Raw genomic sequence first — 16259 nt, 5'->3', positions numbered from 1 at the left:
CTATTCTGGGCTTCTGACATTCACCTGAGTGTTCATAAGTAATGCCATTCAAAGGCAGCGAGATTTGAGATGCAGAAAATCCATTTCAGGTCCCAGATGATATCATATAACAATTGAAATAAGTGAAAGCGGACTGTTTGGGGGGTGCTGTCTTAGAGACTCAAGCTTTTGGTTTCGGCCTCATTCCTATGAAGTCCAAGACACAGGAAATATGTCTCCACTGATAATTATATTCTTGTGGGAAACCAAAGCAGTGACCAGTGTACTTTCAGTCTTTAACAAGGCTGAGGCAAATGGTCCTGGTCCCCTAGGGCTCTATCACCTGCTTCTCACCGGGGGGAAAAGAGAGCCAGAAAGACCAAGAGCTGTCATTTTCCATCTTTTCAGTGTTGAACTTTTTTAAGCAAAATGCAAAAATATCATTTAATGTTTTGGTCATTGCCCCTCCCTCCTCCTGTAGCGCCCACTCTCTGCCATCACACTACCCACCTTGCGCAGACACCTGCAGACCCCAGGTGCCTCTCCTACTTACTCCTGGCTTTCTGCTGCTCTCTCCAATGCTGCTTCTTGTCCTAATCCACTATGGACAAGGCTTCCAGCCACACAAGGCCTTTTGGGTCATTGACCAGTTCCACCGCAACACTCTTATCGTTGATTTTGCCTCAGCACCTGCTCCCACAGTCACCCCTTAGCCACAGACATTATCAGTGACCATGTCCTACCCCACAACATAAACTCAATATCGTGCCTCCCATTCTCCAGTTGCTGCTCCTGTCTCTCTACATCTCTCCCTCTGCTGCCCCCTCCAGCAGTTCTTCAACGTCATTAGACCTATAGATCATTGACCCTATCTTCTTTCTACTCCTCCTTTCTTTAACCTAATTGAGAGCCTGCTTCTCCACCAATTCTCTCTACAGACCCTCACTTTCCCTTACCATCCTCATGCCCCCAGTTTTAATTCCACTCCTTCTCCTCACCTGTGCTGGAATAGCAGCGCATGGCCGGATAAAAACAGGCTAAAAAAGCTTTTGTTCATGACTACTAAAACTCCTGTGCATTCCTAATGCTACCCTGTGGCTTTACGTGTCCTTAGTTCCTAAGCTCTCCCAGGTTCGCCCAGGCCCTCACCCCTCACCCCTCACACCTCCTCTCCTCACTCTGAGCAGCCATCCTTGCTTCCTGTGTCACAGTTAATAGAGGCCATCAGAAGATAGCTTGCTCATGTTTCACTACCACTTCCCCTCCTTGTGACGGTGGCCAGTGGTGCCCCTTTCCAAGTCTGCCTGAGCATGCACAGCCCCTTGAGCCCTCATGAGCACCTTTGCCTCCTGCACCAGCACGGCTCCCCTCTGCACTGGATCGCTCCCACCAGTATACGAACACACCGGCAGGTCCCCCTTCATGACCCTCCCACAACAGGTGTTCCGTTTTCCCTTTACAGTAAAATTCCTTGCCAGTCATCTGCACCCTCAGCACTCCACCTTCTCTCATTTTCTCGTGAACATTCCAGTTGGGCTTTTGTCCCCAATCACTCTACTGAGATAACTCTGATTGCCAAAAGAATATGATTCTGTGTCTTCAAGTGACTTAACCTATCAGAAGCATCTTGTGCAGAGAACCAGCTGACACCCTTCTTGCAAACATTCTCTTCCTCTGGCTTCCTGTGCTCCACTTGTGCTCATTTTCTTTTGCTGGTCCTTCCTCCTCTCTGTCACCTTTCAACCCTGGAACACCCCAGGCTCAGTCCTCCACCTTCTTTAATTACATCCTCTCTCTTGATGATCTCATGTATCTCACTATGTTACTGATTTATTTATTTTAGCTGAAATAACAAACATTTATTTCTTGTGGTTCTGGAGCCTGGGAAGTCCAAGACCAAAGTGCTGGCAGATTTGGTTCCTGGGGAGGGCTTTTTCTCTGGCTTGCAGACACCTTCTCACTGTGTTTTCACATGGGGAAGAGAGAGAAAGAGGAGAGGATGAGGAGAAAGCTCTTTTTTAAAAATAAAATTATAGAGGTTTCAGGTGTACAGTTTTATGATACATCATCCGCATCGTTCACCCCCCAAATCAAGTCTCCATCACCATGTATCCCCGTTTTGCCCTCTTCTACCCCCACCCCACTCTTTCCCTCTGTTAATCACTGTACTATTGTTTGTGAATGAGTTTTTTGTTGTTTTCTTTTTGCTTAATCCCTTCACTTTTTCCACCAAGCCAGTAACTGCCCTCCCCTTGAATTTCACAACTTTAAATAACAACTAGATGCTGCACACTCCCAATTCTATTTTATTTTAAAATATTTTAGTTTATTGATTTTACAGAGAGAGTAGAGAGAGGGGTGGGGGATTGAGAAGTATCAACTTATAGCTGCTTCACTTTAGTTGTTCATTGATTGCCTATTATCTGTGTCTTGACTGGGCAAGCCCAGGGCTTCAAACCAGTGACCTCAGCATTGCAGGCCAATGTTATACCCACTGTGCCACCACAGGTCAGGCATGTACACTCCCAGTTATATACCCAGCCCAGATCTCCCCCGGGAGTCACACACTTGTTCATCTATCTGACTACTCTACATCTTTATTAAGGTGGCTAATAGGTATCAACTAACAGGTATCTTGGACTTGTACATGTCAGAAACTGAGCTGCTGAGCTTTCTCCCCAAACCTGGTCCCTCCTTAGTCTTCTCCACCAAAGGAAAAAATTCTATTTATCCATTTGTTCAGGCCCCAGACCTTGGAGTCATTTCTCTTTTTCCTCCTGTACCCAAATCCAGTCCGTCAGCCAGTCATTTGCTCCACCTTCAAAGTATATCGACCCTCCTCTAACCTTTTCACTACTGCCATCTGGTCCAAGGCACCAGCATCCCTCACTTTTGCGTGGGGCTCCTTGTTCCAACCCCTTCCCCACTACACTTCTCTACCAGGAATCAGAGTGATGCTTCTACAGCGTAAGTCAGGTCCTGTCATGCGTAAAGCCTTTGCTCAGAGAAAAATTCAATTTCCTGCGGAGGCTTAGTTACCGGGTCCTGCATGGTCAGCACCCCCTCCTCTGTGACCTCAACCAGCACCTGCCCTCTCTGCAGCAGCCACCTTGGCCTTGGTGCTCCTCCTGGGGCATGCCAAATATACCTCAGGGCCATCACATTTGCTCTGCCTTCTGCTCAAATGCCTTTTCTCCCAATTATTTCTGTGGGTTGTTTTATCATTTCTACCAGGTGTCCACTTAAATGCTGTTAAAGATATCTCTGCTCATCCTATGTGAACTAGTAGATGCCTGCCCCCTGCAGCACTCCTTGTTCCTCTAACTCTATTTTTCTAAATCCTTTCTGGTCCATCTCCTGCTATTAGAGTGTGCCCGGTACATAGAACTGTGCCTGGCACTTAATCGGCCATCATAAATATTTCTTGAATGAGTGAATGACTTCAAGATTGTATTTAAATTTATAAAGCAAAACTTTAGAGATTCTTGAAGCTCATCTCATAGCAAAGCAGACCCTTGTAGATTGGATAAATTCTAGAAGCTTCTTTACTTGAAATAGTTATCCAGATTTATGCTCTGATGTTGACTGGGCTCTGGAGTAACTGGTTAGCAGTCCTGAATGACTGTGTTTCAAATGGAATTGAGGAGCCTGACCCGTGGTGGTGCAGTGGATAGAGTGTAGCCCCCGAACACCGAGGTCGCCGATTCAAAACCGCGCTAGGTCACCATCTTGAGCATGGGGTCATCGGCATGATGCCAAGGTCACTGGCTTGAGCCTAAGCTGTCTGGTTTGAGCAAGGGGTGCAGGCATGAACGAGAAGTGATCAATGAGCAATTAGAGTGAAGCAACTATGAGTTGATACCTCTCTCTCTCTCTCTTCCCCTTCCTCTCTCTCTAAAATCAATAATAAAAAGATGGAATTGAGGAAACTAGATTAAGAATCTTGCTAACAGTTTTTATTGGTTGGAATCTGGCTGCTGCTGCACCTGCACGTTCATGCAGTGTGCAGTCTTTCTGTGGGTCCTCTGTGCTAGGGGGTAGTGGTCCTGCACCTCTCGTTGGTTTTCCTCAGCTGGAAGGAACGCTGTGGTGTTATTCACAACAGGCAAGGTAGTGTCCTAGGTTGTCATTTGTTCTGTTTGAACTGTCCCTGGAAAGCTGAGTAGAAAACTGAACAGTGGATTTTACAACTGTACAAATTATAGCAGGGTTCCCCTCAACCACTTGCTTTAAAGCAAAGTTGCTTGTTTTAAAAGTGACCTAGAAGTGAACGTGTGGTGACATTTGAAATTATATAAATTGAAAAAGGCGAATGGTGCAATTTTGCATTATTGGAATTATTTATCTTTCCGTGTTTGCTTTAGGCAAGAGTGATGAGGAGGTAAGAGCACTGGCTTTGAAGCTGGCTGGCCCTGGGTCGGAGAAGCATGCGCTGTGTTACGAGCTTACAGGTGTGACCTTGGGCAAGCTGCTCAGCCCCTTGGACTCAGTGTCTTCTCATGGTGGATGGGGAGAATACCACTGACATCCCAGAGTGACTCTGAGGCTTCAGGGAGATGACTTAGCTTGGGACATACACAGTCTATCTGGGGGACAATGTCACACTGCTATTTCACGAAGAAGACTATTCATCCTTTTTACACAGAGGGGCCGTTCAGCCCCAGAACAAGGGGTTATCCCACACCAAACATTGGGCAGTGGAGCCGGGCCTTTTCCTACAAGGCATGCTGGTTCCCTCTCCCCAACCTGTTAGCTTCAACCACAGCCCAGCAGTGTTCTCGGGACCCAGGGATGGACTCATTCTTTATTCTCCAAGAAGTCTTTCTTTCCATTCACTTCCCTGGGGGGCCTTTACCCTTGGATGCAACTAACCTTCAGCACACTAACCTGTCAGATGTTTGGTATCATGTCCCCTTTCTTTTGGTTGGAGTTGTTCCCAATTAGGACGGAGTTAATTGACAGCAGAACGATTAAAATTCCTTTTTTGTAAGAATAAAGCCATCCCTTTTTCTATTCTCTGGGCATAACTTGCTTAACATGGGAGTAGAGTGGGGATGGTTTAATGAATGGATACAGAGGTGGATTCAGAGGTTGTGTAAACAAATATAATCTTTGGGAAGAAAAATCTTGCAAAGGCAGGTTTTGCAATTTGAATTTTCTAGATACCTGCCTAGGATTTTTATTATTAATTATTATTATTGGTGCTGAATAATGCCTGGCCATTCATCAGTAGATTTTTGTCTTCCACTTTTTCCTGCTGTTTTAATCAATATTTGTTACACAGACTAGAAGTCCGGGCAGCAAGTCAGGTCGAGGTTAATCCTCTCTGGACCTGGTTCCGCTGCCTGCAGTCTGCCACCAGGTGTCAGCAGAGGCTACCTGGGCCTCGAAGACCTGAGGGCTGGGAGCTCAGAGCCCTTACTCATTAAGTAGTGGGCGGGGTCGGCCACCTGCCAAGGGGGCCTTGCAGTCATTTTAGCTGAAAACAGAAGCCCTCAGCCCGTGAATGGTATGGAATGTTATACTCACGTTCAAAAGTGATCATGTGGTTGCTACTGCCTAAAATTTTGATTTACTTCAAAAAGTCAATGCCAAATTATTTCAAAACCAATACTTCGACCTTCAGTGACTTAGACCTCTATCATCTTACATATTTGTGAAATGAATGCCAATAATGCATTAATGCTTTGGAAGATGCTCCTGCTTATTCACTGGGAATTATTTTTTTTAAAGCTAAGGATTGATAGGCAGCAAGCAAGTTTTAGTTACTTATTTTTTAAAATTTTATTTAGACAATTTTAACAGGGTAATTACATAGATTCAGAGAAAACACCTCTAGATCATTTTGACATTTGATTATATTGAAGTTTTATTAAAAATTTTTTTCATTTATTGATTTGAGAGAGAGAGAGAAATGTTAATTTGTTGCTCCACTTATTTATGCATTCATCGATTCTTTCTTGTATGTGCCCTGACTAGGGATTGGACTCACAACCTTGGTGTATTGGGGATGATGTTCTTTTCTTTTTAGAAATTTTAAAAAATACTTTATTCATTTTAGGAGAGAAAGAGAAAGAGAGAAGGGGGGAGGTGAGGAGCAGGAAGTGTCAACTCCCATATGTGCCTTGACCAGGTAAGCCCAGGGTTTTGAACCTGTGACCTCAGCATTCCAGGTTGATGCTTTATCCACTGCGCCACCACAGGTCAGGATTGGGGATGATGCTCTAACCAACTGAGCTACCTGGCTGGTGGCAAGCAAGTTCTAACATCATTTGTTAAGGTAAATGTCTGTCTAGCAGAGGTGAGATGCTTAAACAAATCCTTCCCTATCAGTGATATTAAGGAGTACTCCCTGCAGGGTGGAAGGGCTTGAACACTACCTTCTGCGTGTGCGAAGGTGAAATATGAGAACCCTGCCTGAGCTGTGTGAACAGAGCGACTCCCACCATGGGGACGCTGGGATGCGGGGGCGCGGGGATTACTTCATATGAGTTGATGCTTCTTCCCTTTCGAAGGCTAGATGTTCTCACATATGATTAGTCAATTACTTCTTATAATAGCTTACAAAAGAACCCTGTGTTTGTTTCTAGATTACTTTAAAAATTACAAAATATCATTTTAAAGTATTGAACAGAATGAAACACCAGTTTGCCAGAGCAGCACTGCCTCCATGGGTTCTGTTCATGGTTTGGCTCTGGTCTGGCCAGGGCTGACTTGGTGCTGGGAGCGTGTCTGACGGTACGCCTGAGGCAGGACCTCTTTATAGCTTTGGGGACTCTGTTGGTGCCTAATGTCAATCCCTAGTCCTGTCAATGCCACTCAACTTTTTAATGCATGTAGCATAGACACTTCCAGACTAAGATGCCAAGGAGAGACTTGGTCAAGTGCAAGATGAAACACAGAAGCTGGAAAGACAGAGGAGCCCCCTAATAAGGCCTATTAGAGAAAGGAGCTATTTCAACCTTCCCTTCCTTCCCCCAGCTCTCTGTTTTCCAAATTCTTACAGCCCTGGGCTGAATAGGACTCACTGACCTAGTGAGCATTCAATGGTCTCAGTTCTTCCACATTTGATAGCAGTGGGTTGGGACCTGTTGTACAAAGGTCCTGATAACTGGCCTTCCTTTGTATCTCCAGATCAAGGGGACAGAGAACTTTACTGAGACAGGAATTTGTGTGTGGTTCTCTGAATTCTTCCTTCCTCTCATTCCAAGAGAGTTGGGCTTTGTGGTCTTAGTCCAAGGGTGCTAGAAGGGCTGAAAGCTGAAGCAGCTTGAAGACAGGTCCCTTTGGTCTTTTTTGGAGGCCTTCACTGGTCAGACAGACTTTGCTGGATGGCTTGAGGTGGAGGGGAAAGTGGGGAGAGCTGGGGAGCTGGGGTGATTCCCAAGGCAGGAGGGGATGGAGGCCTTCCACCACTGGCAGGTATCTGTGTTCCAGAAAGGTGGCCTGACCTCAGAGGGAAATGTGGCCCTGAGCAGAAATGCATTCCCACTCTACTCAGAACCTCTGCTTCACATGGGAGCCACCAGATTGTGCAACTTCTTGGAACAACATGCTTGAGATAACAGCGTCTTGGGGAAAGCCAGTGTGAACTGAATATTATAAGAGTTTCCTGGAATACTTTTGCCCCAGGATCTTTGCATATCCTTGAGGTAGATGATAAGGAAGCTCAATGACTGAAATTGAATTCAAGATAGATGGAAATTTGAAATCAGAGTTAAGAAAATAAAGAAATATGAAATTTCCTTCACAAATTTTTGTATTTGCAAATTCATACACATCATGCCAGGTTGGCCCAACCTAATATTTAAGGAAGGGCAATGTAATCTCTTGGTTTCAGTTACCAACCAAAAGGATAATTTAATAAAAGTGGAGAACAGAATGAAATTCTACTCTCAAATTATCAAAAGAACTCACCTCTCTTTTTCAGAGAATTAAAGAAGTACAGGGGTGGGCAAAAGTAGGTTTACTAGTTTTCTTGTATGGAAAATAATACAATACAGCAGAAACTCTACAAGCTAGAAGAGAGTGGACCCCAATATTTAAAGCCCTGAAAGAGAGGAACTTTCAGCCAAGAATACTATACCCATCAAAGCTATCCTTCAAGTATGAAGGAGATATAAAAACATTCACAAATACAGAAAAGATGAGAGAATTTATCAACAGAAAGCCCCTACTCCAGGAAATACTAAAGGGGGTTTTCCAACCAGATTCAAAGAACAAAAGAAAACAACACCACAAGTAACAGCTCCACCAAGAACACAATAAAACCAAACTTAAACTGTGACAACAAAGGAAAAAAAGGGGGGAGAGGATGGAGATTAACAGTAGCAAAGGATGATGAAATGCAGAAATACTTATAAGATAGGGTACTACAATGAATATGGTAGGTACCCTTTTCATTATTTAATGGTAACCACCCTTGAAAAAACCACCACAAAAACACTTGACTTAAAAAAGGTAGCAACAGAGGAAAGAAGTATGGAACACAAACAAACAAAAACAAATGATAGAAAAACAAAAGAGAAGAATCAAACTAGATACAAAACTAACAGAAAGCAATTTATAAAATGGCAGTAGGGAACCCACAAGTGTCAATAATTACACTAAATGTAAATGGATTAAACTTACCAATAAAAAGACACAGAGTAGCAGAATGGATTAAAAAAGAAAATCCAACTATATGCTGCCTACAAGAAACACATCTAAGCAACAAGGATAAAAACAAATTCAAAGTGAAAGGCTGGAAAACAATACTCCAAGCAAACAACACCCAATAAAAAGCAGGCGTAGCAATACTCATATCTAATAATGCTGACTACAAGACAGAAAAAGTACTCAGAGACAAAAATGGTCATTTCATAATGATTAAGGGGAAGTTGAATCAAGAAGACATAACAATCCTCAATATATATGCACCTAACCAAGGAGCACCAAAATATATAAGACAGCTACTTATTGACCTTAAAACAAAAACTAACAAAAATACAATCATACTTGGAGACCTCAATACACCGCTGATGGCTCTAGATCGGTCATCCAAACAGAGAATCAATAAAGATATAGTGGCCTTAAATGAAATACTAGAACACCTGGATATGATAGACATCTACAGGACACTTCATCCCAAAGCGACAGAGTATACATTTTTCTCTAGTGTACATGGAACATTCTCAAGAATTGACCATATGTTGGGCCACAAAGACAATATCAGCAAATTTAGAAAAATTGAAATTGTACCAAGCATATTTTCTGATCATAAAGCCTTGAAACTAGAATTCAACTGCAAAAAAGAGGGGGGAAAACCCACAAAAATGTGGAAACTAAACAACATACTTCTAAAAAATGAATGGGTCAAAGAAGAAATAAGCGCAGAGATCAAAAGATATATACAGACAAATGAAAATGAAAATACGACATATCAGAATCTCTGGGATGCAGCAAAAGCAGTAATAAGAGGAAAGTTCATATCACTTCAGGCCTATATGAACAAACAAGAGAGAGCCGAAGTAAACCACTTAACTTCACACCTTAAGGAACTAGAAAAAGAAGAACAAAGACAACCCAAAACCAGCCGAAGAAAGGAGATAATAAAAATCAGAGCAGAAATAAATGAAATAGAGAACAGAAAAACTATAGAAAAAATCAATAAAACAAGGAGCTGGTTCTTTGAAAAGATCAACAAAATTGACAAACCCTTGGCAAGACTCACCAAGGAAAAAAGGCACAGGACTCAAATAAATAAAATCCAAAATGAAAGAGGAGAGATCACCACAGACATCATAGATATACAAAGAATTATTGTAGAATACTATGAAAAATTATATGCCACCAAATACAACAATCTAGAAGAAATGGATAAATTCCTAGAACAATACAACCTTCCTAGACTGAGTCATGAAGAAGCAGAAAGCCTAAACAGACCAATCAGCAGGGAGGAAATAGAAAAAACTATTAAAAACCTCCCCAAAAATAAAAGTCCAGGCCCAGACGGTTATACTAGTGAATTCTATCAAACATTCAAAGAAGACTTGGTTCCTATTCTACTCAAAGTCTTCCAAAAAATTGAAGAAGAAGCAATACTTCCAAACACATTTTATGAGGCCAACATAACCCTCATACCAAAACCTGGCAAGGATGGCACAAAGAAAGAAAACTACAGACCAATATCTCTAATGAATACAGATGCTAAAATACTAAACAAAATACTGGCAAACCGAATACAACAACATATTAAAAAAATAATACATCATGATCAAGTGGTATTCATCCCAGAATCTCAAGGATGGTTCAACATACGCAAAACGGTTAACGTAATACACCATATCAACAAAACAAAGAACAAAAACCACATGATCTTATCAATAGATGCAGAAAAGGCTTTTGATAAAATACAACACAATTTTATGTTTAAGACTCTCAACAAAATGGGTATAGAAGGAAAATATCTCAACATGATAAAGGCCATATATGATAAACCATCAGCCAACATCATATTAAACGGCATAAAACTGAGGACTTTCTACCTTAAATTAGGAACAAGACAGGGTTGTTCACTCTCTCCACTCTTATTTAACGTGGTGCTAGAAGTTCTGGCCAGAGCAATCAGACAAGACAAAGAAATAAAAGGCATCCATATCGGAAAAGAAGAAGTAAAGGTATCACTTTTTGCTGATGATATGATCCTATACATCGAAAACCCGAAGGACTCCACAAAAAGATTATTAGAAACAATAAACCAATACAGTAAGGTCGCAGGATACAAAATTAACATACAAAAGTCCATAGCCTTTCTATATGCCAACAATGAAATATTAGAAAACGAACTCAAAAAAATAATCCCCTTCACGATTGCAACAAAAAAAATAAAATTCCTAGGAATAAACATAACAAAGAATGTAAAGGACCTATATAATGAAAATTACAAAGCATTGTTAAGGGAAATCGAAAAAGATATAATGAGATGGAAAAATATTCCTTGTTCTTGGATAGGAAGAATAAATATAATCAAAATGGCCATATTACCCAAAGCAATATACAAATTTACTGCAATTTCCATCAAAATCCCTATGAGATTTTTTAAAGAAATGGAACAAAAAATCATCAGATTTATATGGAACTATAAAAAACCCCAAATAGCCAAAACAATCCTAAGGAAAAAGAATGAAGTTGGGGGCATTACAATACCTGACTTTAAACTATATTATAGGGCCACGATAATCAAAACAGCATGGTATTGCCAGAAAAATAGACACTCAGACCAATGGAACAGAATCGAAAGCCCAGAAATAAAACCACATATATATGGTCAAATAATCTTTGATGAAGGGGCCAACAACATACAATGGAGAAAAGAAAGCCTCTTCAACAAATGGTGTTGGGAAAACTGGAAAGCCACATGCAAAAGAATGAAACTCGACTATAGCCTATCCCCGTGTACTAAAATTAATTCAAAATGGATCAAAGACCTAAATATAAGACCTGAAACAATAAAGTACATAGAAGAAGACATAGGTACTAAAATCATGGACCTGGGTTTTAAAGAACATTTTATGAACTTGACTCCAATGGCAAGAGAAGTGAAGGCAAAGATAAATGAATGGGACTACATCAGAATAAAAAGTTTTTGCTCAGCAAGAGAAACTGATATCAAAATAAACAGACAGCCAACTAAATGGGAAATGATATTTTCAAACAACAGCTCAGATAAGGGCCTAATATCCAAAATTTACAAAGAACTCATAAAACTCAACAACAAACAAACAAACAATCCAATAAAAAAATGGGAAGAGGACATGAACAGACACTTCTCCCAGGAAGAGATACAAATGGCCAACAGATATATGAAAAGATGCTCAGCTTCATTAGTTATTAGAGAAATGCAAATCAAAACTACAATGAGATACCACCTCACCCCTGTTAGATTAGCTATTATCAACAAGACGGGTAATAGCAAATGTTGGAGAGGCTGTGGAGAAAAAGGAACCCTCATTCACTGTTGGTGGGACTGTAAAGTAGTACAACCATTATGGAGGAAAGTATGGTGGTTCCTCAAAAAACTGCAAATAGAACTACCTTATGACCCAGCAATCCCTCTACTGGGTATATACCCCAAAACCTCAGAAACATTGATACGTAAAGACACATGTAGCCCCATGTTCATTGCAGCACTGTTCACAGTGGCCAAGACATGGAAACAACCAAAAAGCCCTTCAATAGAAGACTGGATAAAGAAGATGTGGCACATATACACTATGGAATACTACTCAGCCATAAGAAATGATGACATCAGATCATTTACAGCAAAATGGTGGGATCTTGATAACATTATAAGGAGTGAAATAAGTAAATCAGAAAAAAAACAAGAACTACATGATTCCATACATTGGTGGAACATAAAAATGAGACTAAGAGACATGGACAAGAGTGTGGTGGTTACCAGGGGTGGGGGGAGGGAGGACATGGGAGGGAGGGAGGGAGAGAGTTAGGGGGAGGGGGAGGGGCACAGAGAACTAGATAGAGGGTGGCGGAGGACAATCTGACTTTGGGCGAGGGGTATGCAACATAATTTAATGACAAAATAACCTAGACATGTTTTCTTTGAATATATGTACCCTGATTTATTAATGTCATCCCATTACCATTAATAAAAATTTATTTAAAAAAAATAATCAAATGAGAAAAAGAAAAAAGAAAATAATACAATAATTAATGGATAATAAAGTAAGAATAAATTCTGGATGCTGGCAGCCTCTGCAACACAGGGAAGGTGGTAGTTGAAGGACCAGGCAGTTGGAGGGGAAGGGGGAGGCAGGCAGTGGACTCTGCCAATATTACCTGTCCGGGATGAAGAACTCAGCTGATCGTGGAGATGAGAGCCCAAATCTCCCACAGATGCAGGTACTAAAGAATGAGCTTAATGCAAAATTTGCCTATTGTGGGAGGAGCTACAGCCGCTGTAGGAACAGGGTCTTATGCCAGGGAAGTACTCTGGGCCATCGATAAAAAGAGAAGTGTCGGTTAAAGTACATCCTGAGGGCAAGTTTTTCATAGATGTGGACAAGAACATTGACATCAATGACGTGACACAGCTGCCAGTGGCTCTAAGAAATGATAGCTACACTCTGCACAAGATCCTGCCCAACAAAGTTGACCCACTGGGTGTCAGAGGTGATGGTGGAAAAGGTGCTGGATTCAACTTACAAGGTGATCGGTGGGCTGGACAAGCAGATCAAAGAGATTGAAGAAGTCAGTGGGCTGCCCATTAAGCCCCCTGAGCTCTGTGAAGCGCTGGGCATTGCGCAGCCGTGTGAATGCTGCTGCATGGACCCGGGCACTGGGAAGACACGGTTGGCCCGGGCTGCGGCTCCTCATACAGATTATACCTCATTCATGTCTCTGGCTCTGAACTGGTACAGAAATCCACTGGGCAAGGGGCAAGAATGGCGAGGGAGCTGTTCATCATAGCACAAGAATATGCTCCTAATCATCTTCATGAACAAAGTTGCTTCCATTGGCTCCACACAGGTGGAGGGGCTTCGGGAGGGGGCAGCAAAGGGCGGGCACCATGCTGGAGCTGCTCGACCAACTGGATGGCTTCAGGGCCACCAAGAATATCAAGGTTATCATGGCTACTGATAGGATCAGTCTCCCGGACTCAGCTTTGCTTCACCCTGGTCCCCTTGGCAGAAAAACTGAATTTCCATCCCCTAATGAGGAGGCTTGGCTGGACATTTTGAAGATCCATTCTCGAAAATGAACCTGACCCTGGGGGAATCAACCTAAGAAAAATTGCTGAGCTCAGGCCAGGAGCATGAGGGGCTGGCGTGAAAGGTGTGTGCACGAAGCTGGCGTGTGAGGGGCTGGCGTGAAGGGTGTGTGCACGAAGCTGGCGTGTGAGGGGCTGGTGTGAAGGGTGTGTGCACGAAGCTGGCGTGTGAGGGGCCGGTGTGAGGGGTGTGTGCACGAAGCTGGCGTGTGAGGGGCCGGTGTGAGCGGTGTGTGCATGAAGCTGGTGTGTGAGGGGCTGGTGTGAAGGGTGTGTGCACGAAGCTGGTGTGTGAGGGGCTGGTGTGAGGGGTGTGTGCACGAAGCTGGCGTGTGAGGGGCTGGTGTGAGGGGTGTGTGCACGAAGCTGGCGTGTGAGGGGCTGGTGTGAAGGGTGTGTGCACGAAGCTGGTGTGTATGCCTCTTGGGGACAGCGCACCCCCATCTTCCGGGGGGACTTTGGGATGGCGGTAGTAAGGGCACATAGAAGGATAATGAGGAAAACATGTCCATCAAGAAGCTATGGAAGTGAGATATGTTTCTTGTATAAATCCCTCAAATAAAGCAAAAAAAAAAAACAAAAAAAACTTGTGTACTCACAACCGTAGACCTACTTTTGCCCACCCCTGTGTATATATTTTATTTTTCCCAAATAAAAAAAAAAAGCACTGAAAGACTTCTACTATAATGTCGTGCCCTAGCTCCTGCCCTAGTCTCAGGCCCACAGCTGTTCTGAGCCCTGGGCAGTGTCCTCGGCTGTCCTTCTCCACACAGCTAATGCCCACCTGTCGCTCTCCTCGCGTGCCGGTTCAGGGAGGATCTCCCGACTTCCTACCATGGTAGGTGAGGCTTTGGCTCGCTCATAGTACCTCTGCCTTTCCGCCCTGTTTTCACACTCTGTTCTGGGAGATTGTAGTTAAGTCAGCATTTACGGTATTGTGTACATTGTTATGATTGTGACTTTCCTTGGGCATTTAAAAATACATATGCTTTTCCTTTTCACTTTGTGTAGTTGTCTATATACGTAAACATACTTTTCCCCATCAGAATGGCCATAAGCTTTTAATTCGTTGTTTTACTAAATGTTGAAAGAAATCATACTCGGACCTCCCGCTACGGCCTTGCGCCCGTCGGGGGGTTGCTTCTTAGGTTCCCTGTAAAAGCACTGCAGTGCGGCTGGCCCTCCTCTCTTTCCTATATTCTTGGTTTCCTGAATCTTTTATTTTTTTTCCTGTTTCACTTGCCTATTGTGCTGTGGCATAGCCTCCTGTCATTTCCTGAGAAAGGGGCACAGCAGTACATGCGTTGAAGTGTTTGAAAAGGCTTTGTTCTCTCAGACACTGTTGTTGGGTACTAAATTCTAGGTTGAAAGCACCTTCGCTCAGAACTTTGAAGGTGCTGTCCCATTGCTCTTTAGCTCACAGGAAGCTGTTGAGAGGGAAAGACCATTCGAATTTTTATTTTTTTATATATAAAAAAATTTTTTTTGTGAACCCTTCTAATCTAGAAACTTGTGTCTTTCCTTTTTTAAAAAATTTATTCATTTTAGAGAGAAAAGAGAGGAGAGAGGAGAGAGAAGAGAGAAAGAGAGAGAGAGAGAGAGAGAGAGAGAGAGAAGGGAGTAGGAGCAGAAAGCATCAACTCCCATATGTGCCTTGACCAGGCACTTTTCATCTTCAAAAAGGGGATGAACTCTCTTGTTCCTGCACTCTTCTCTGCTGGTCTCTCTGTCTTCATAGGTTTATACCTAACTGTCTTGTTACTCTCATTTTAGTGAGGTTTTTAGAGCAAATCCTAAAATGAATATGGTGTCTATTATGTTTAACTGGAAATCTCTCTTCCTCCTTTCCTTCCTTCTAAAAAATTAAAGTACAATTTACACACAGTAAGATGCAAAGATCTTAAATGTAAAGTTATGACTTTTGACAAATGTATACACTATATCCCAATCTATATCTTTACAAAACATGCTCATCACCCCAGAACTTTCCTTCCACCCCCTTTTCAGTTCCCTCCCTGCCTATCCACCACTGAAGTGAAAACAATGCTATTTTATTAAAACTAAGCAAGCTCAAATTTCTTCTAAATCTAACCTCCTTTTTCAGGACTGAAGAGAAGTTTACTGTGTCCTAGAAAAGATTTTGAGGAAGTCAGTTTCCTTCATAACCAACAGAACTTCATATCACGTGTTTATTTAAAAACTCAGTTAATCAGAAAGATTTCTAATGTTTTTGAACAAACATTATATCCCTTTACAGATCTTCAATATCATACTCCCCTTTGTTCTTCTGAATAAAAACCAAGCTTCTCCTTGTTTTCAAATGTATCTGACCTCTTACCAAAAATATATATGATTACCATTCTTTCAATTACCTTCACAAGTGTGTACACTTGTGGGCACAAGGCCCTCACCGCTGGGGTGGGGCTGCGTATGCATAGGCGACCTGTGACACCAACGTGCTCAGCACTGGCTGTGCTGACTGCTTGGCTTCTGGAGGGTGCTCCTTCATGGA

General features: G+C 42.4%; 1 pseudogene; it reads left to right on the top strand.

Moving 5' to 3' along the window:
• The first annotated feature begins 4291 nt into the window (after positions 1 to 4291).
• LOC136306525 (26S proteasome regulatory subunit 8 pseudogene) lies at positions 4292 to 14278 on the top strand (annotated as a pseudogene).
• Positions 14279 to 16259: the final 1981 nt, after the last annotated feature.

Source organism: Saccopteryx bilineata, chromosome 5 (assembly GCF_036850765.1).
Source record: "Saccopteryx bilineata isolate mSacBil1 chromosome 5, mSacBil1_pri_phased_curated, whole genome shotgun sequence".
NCBI classification, from domain to species: domain Eukaryota; kingdom Metazoa; phylum Chordata; class Mammalia; order Chiroptera; family Emballonuridae; genus Saccopteryx; species Saccopteryx bilineata.
Note: the sequence above shows the minus strand (reverse complement) of the source record. Positions and strands in the feature narration are given on the sequence as shown.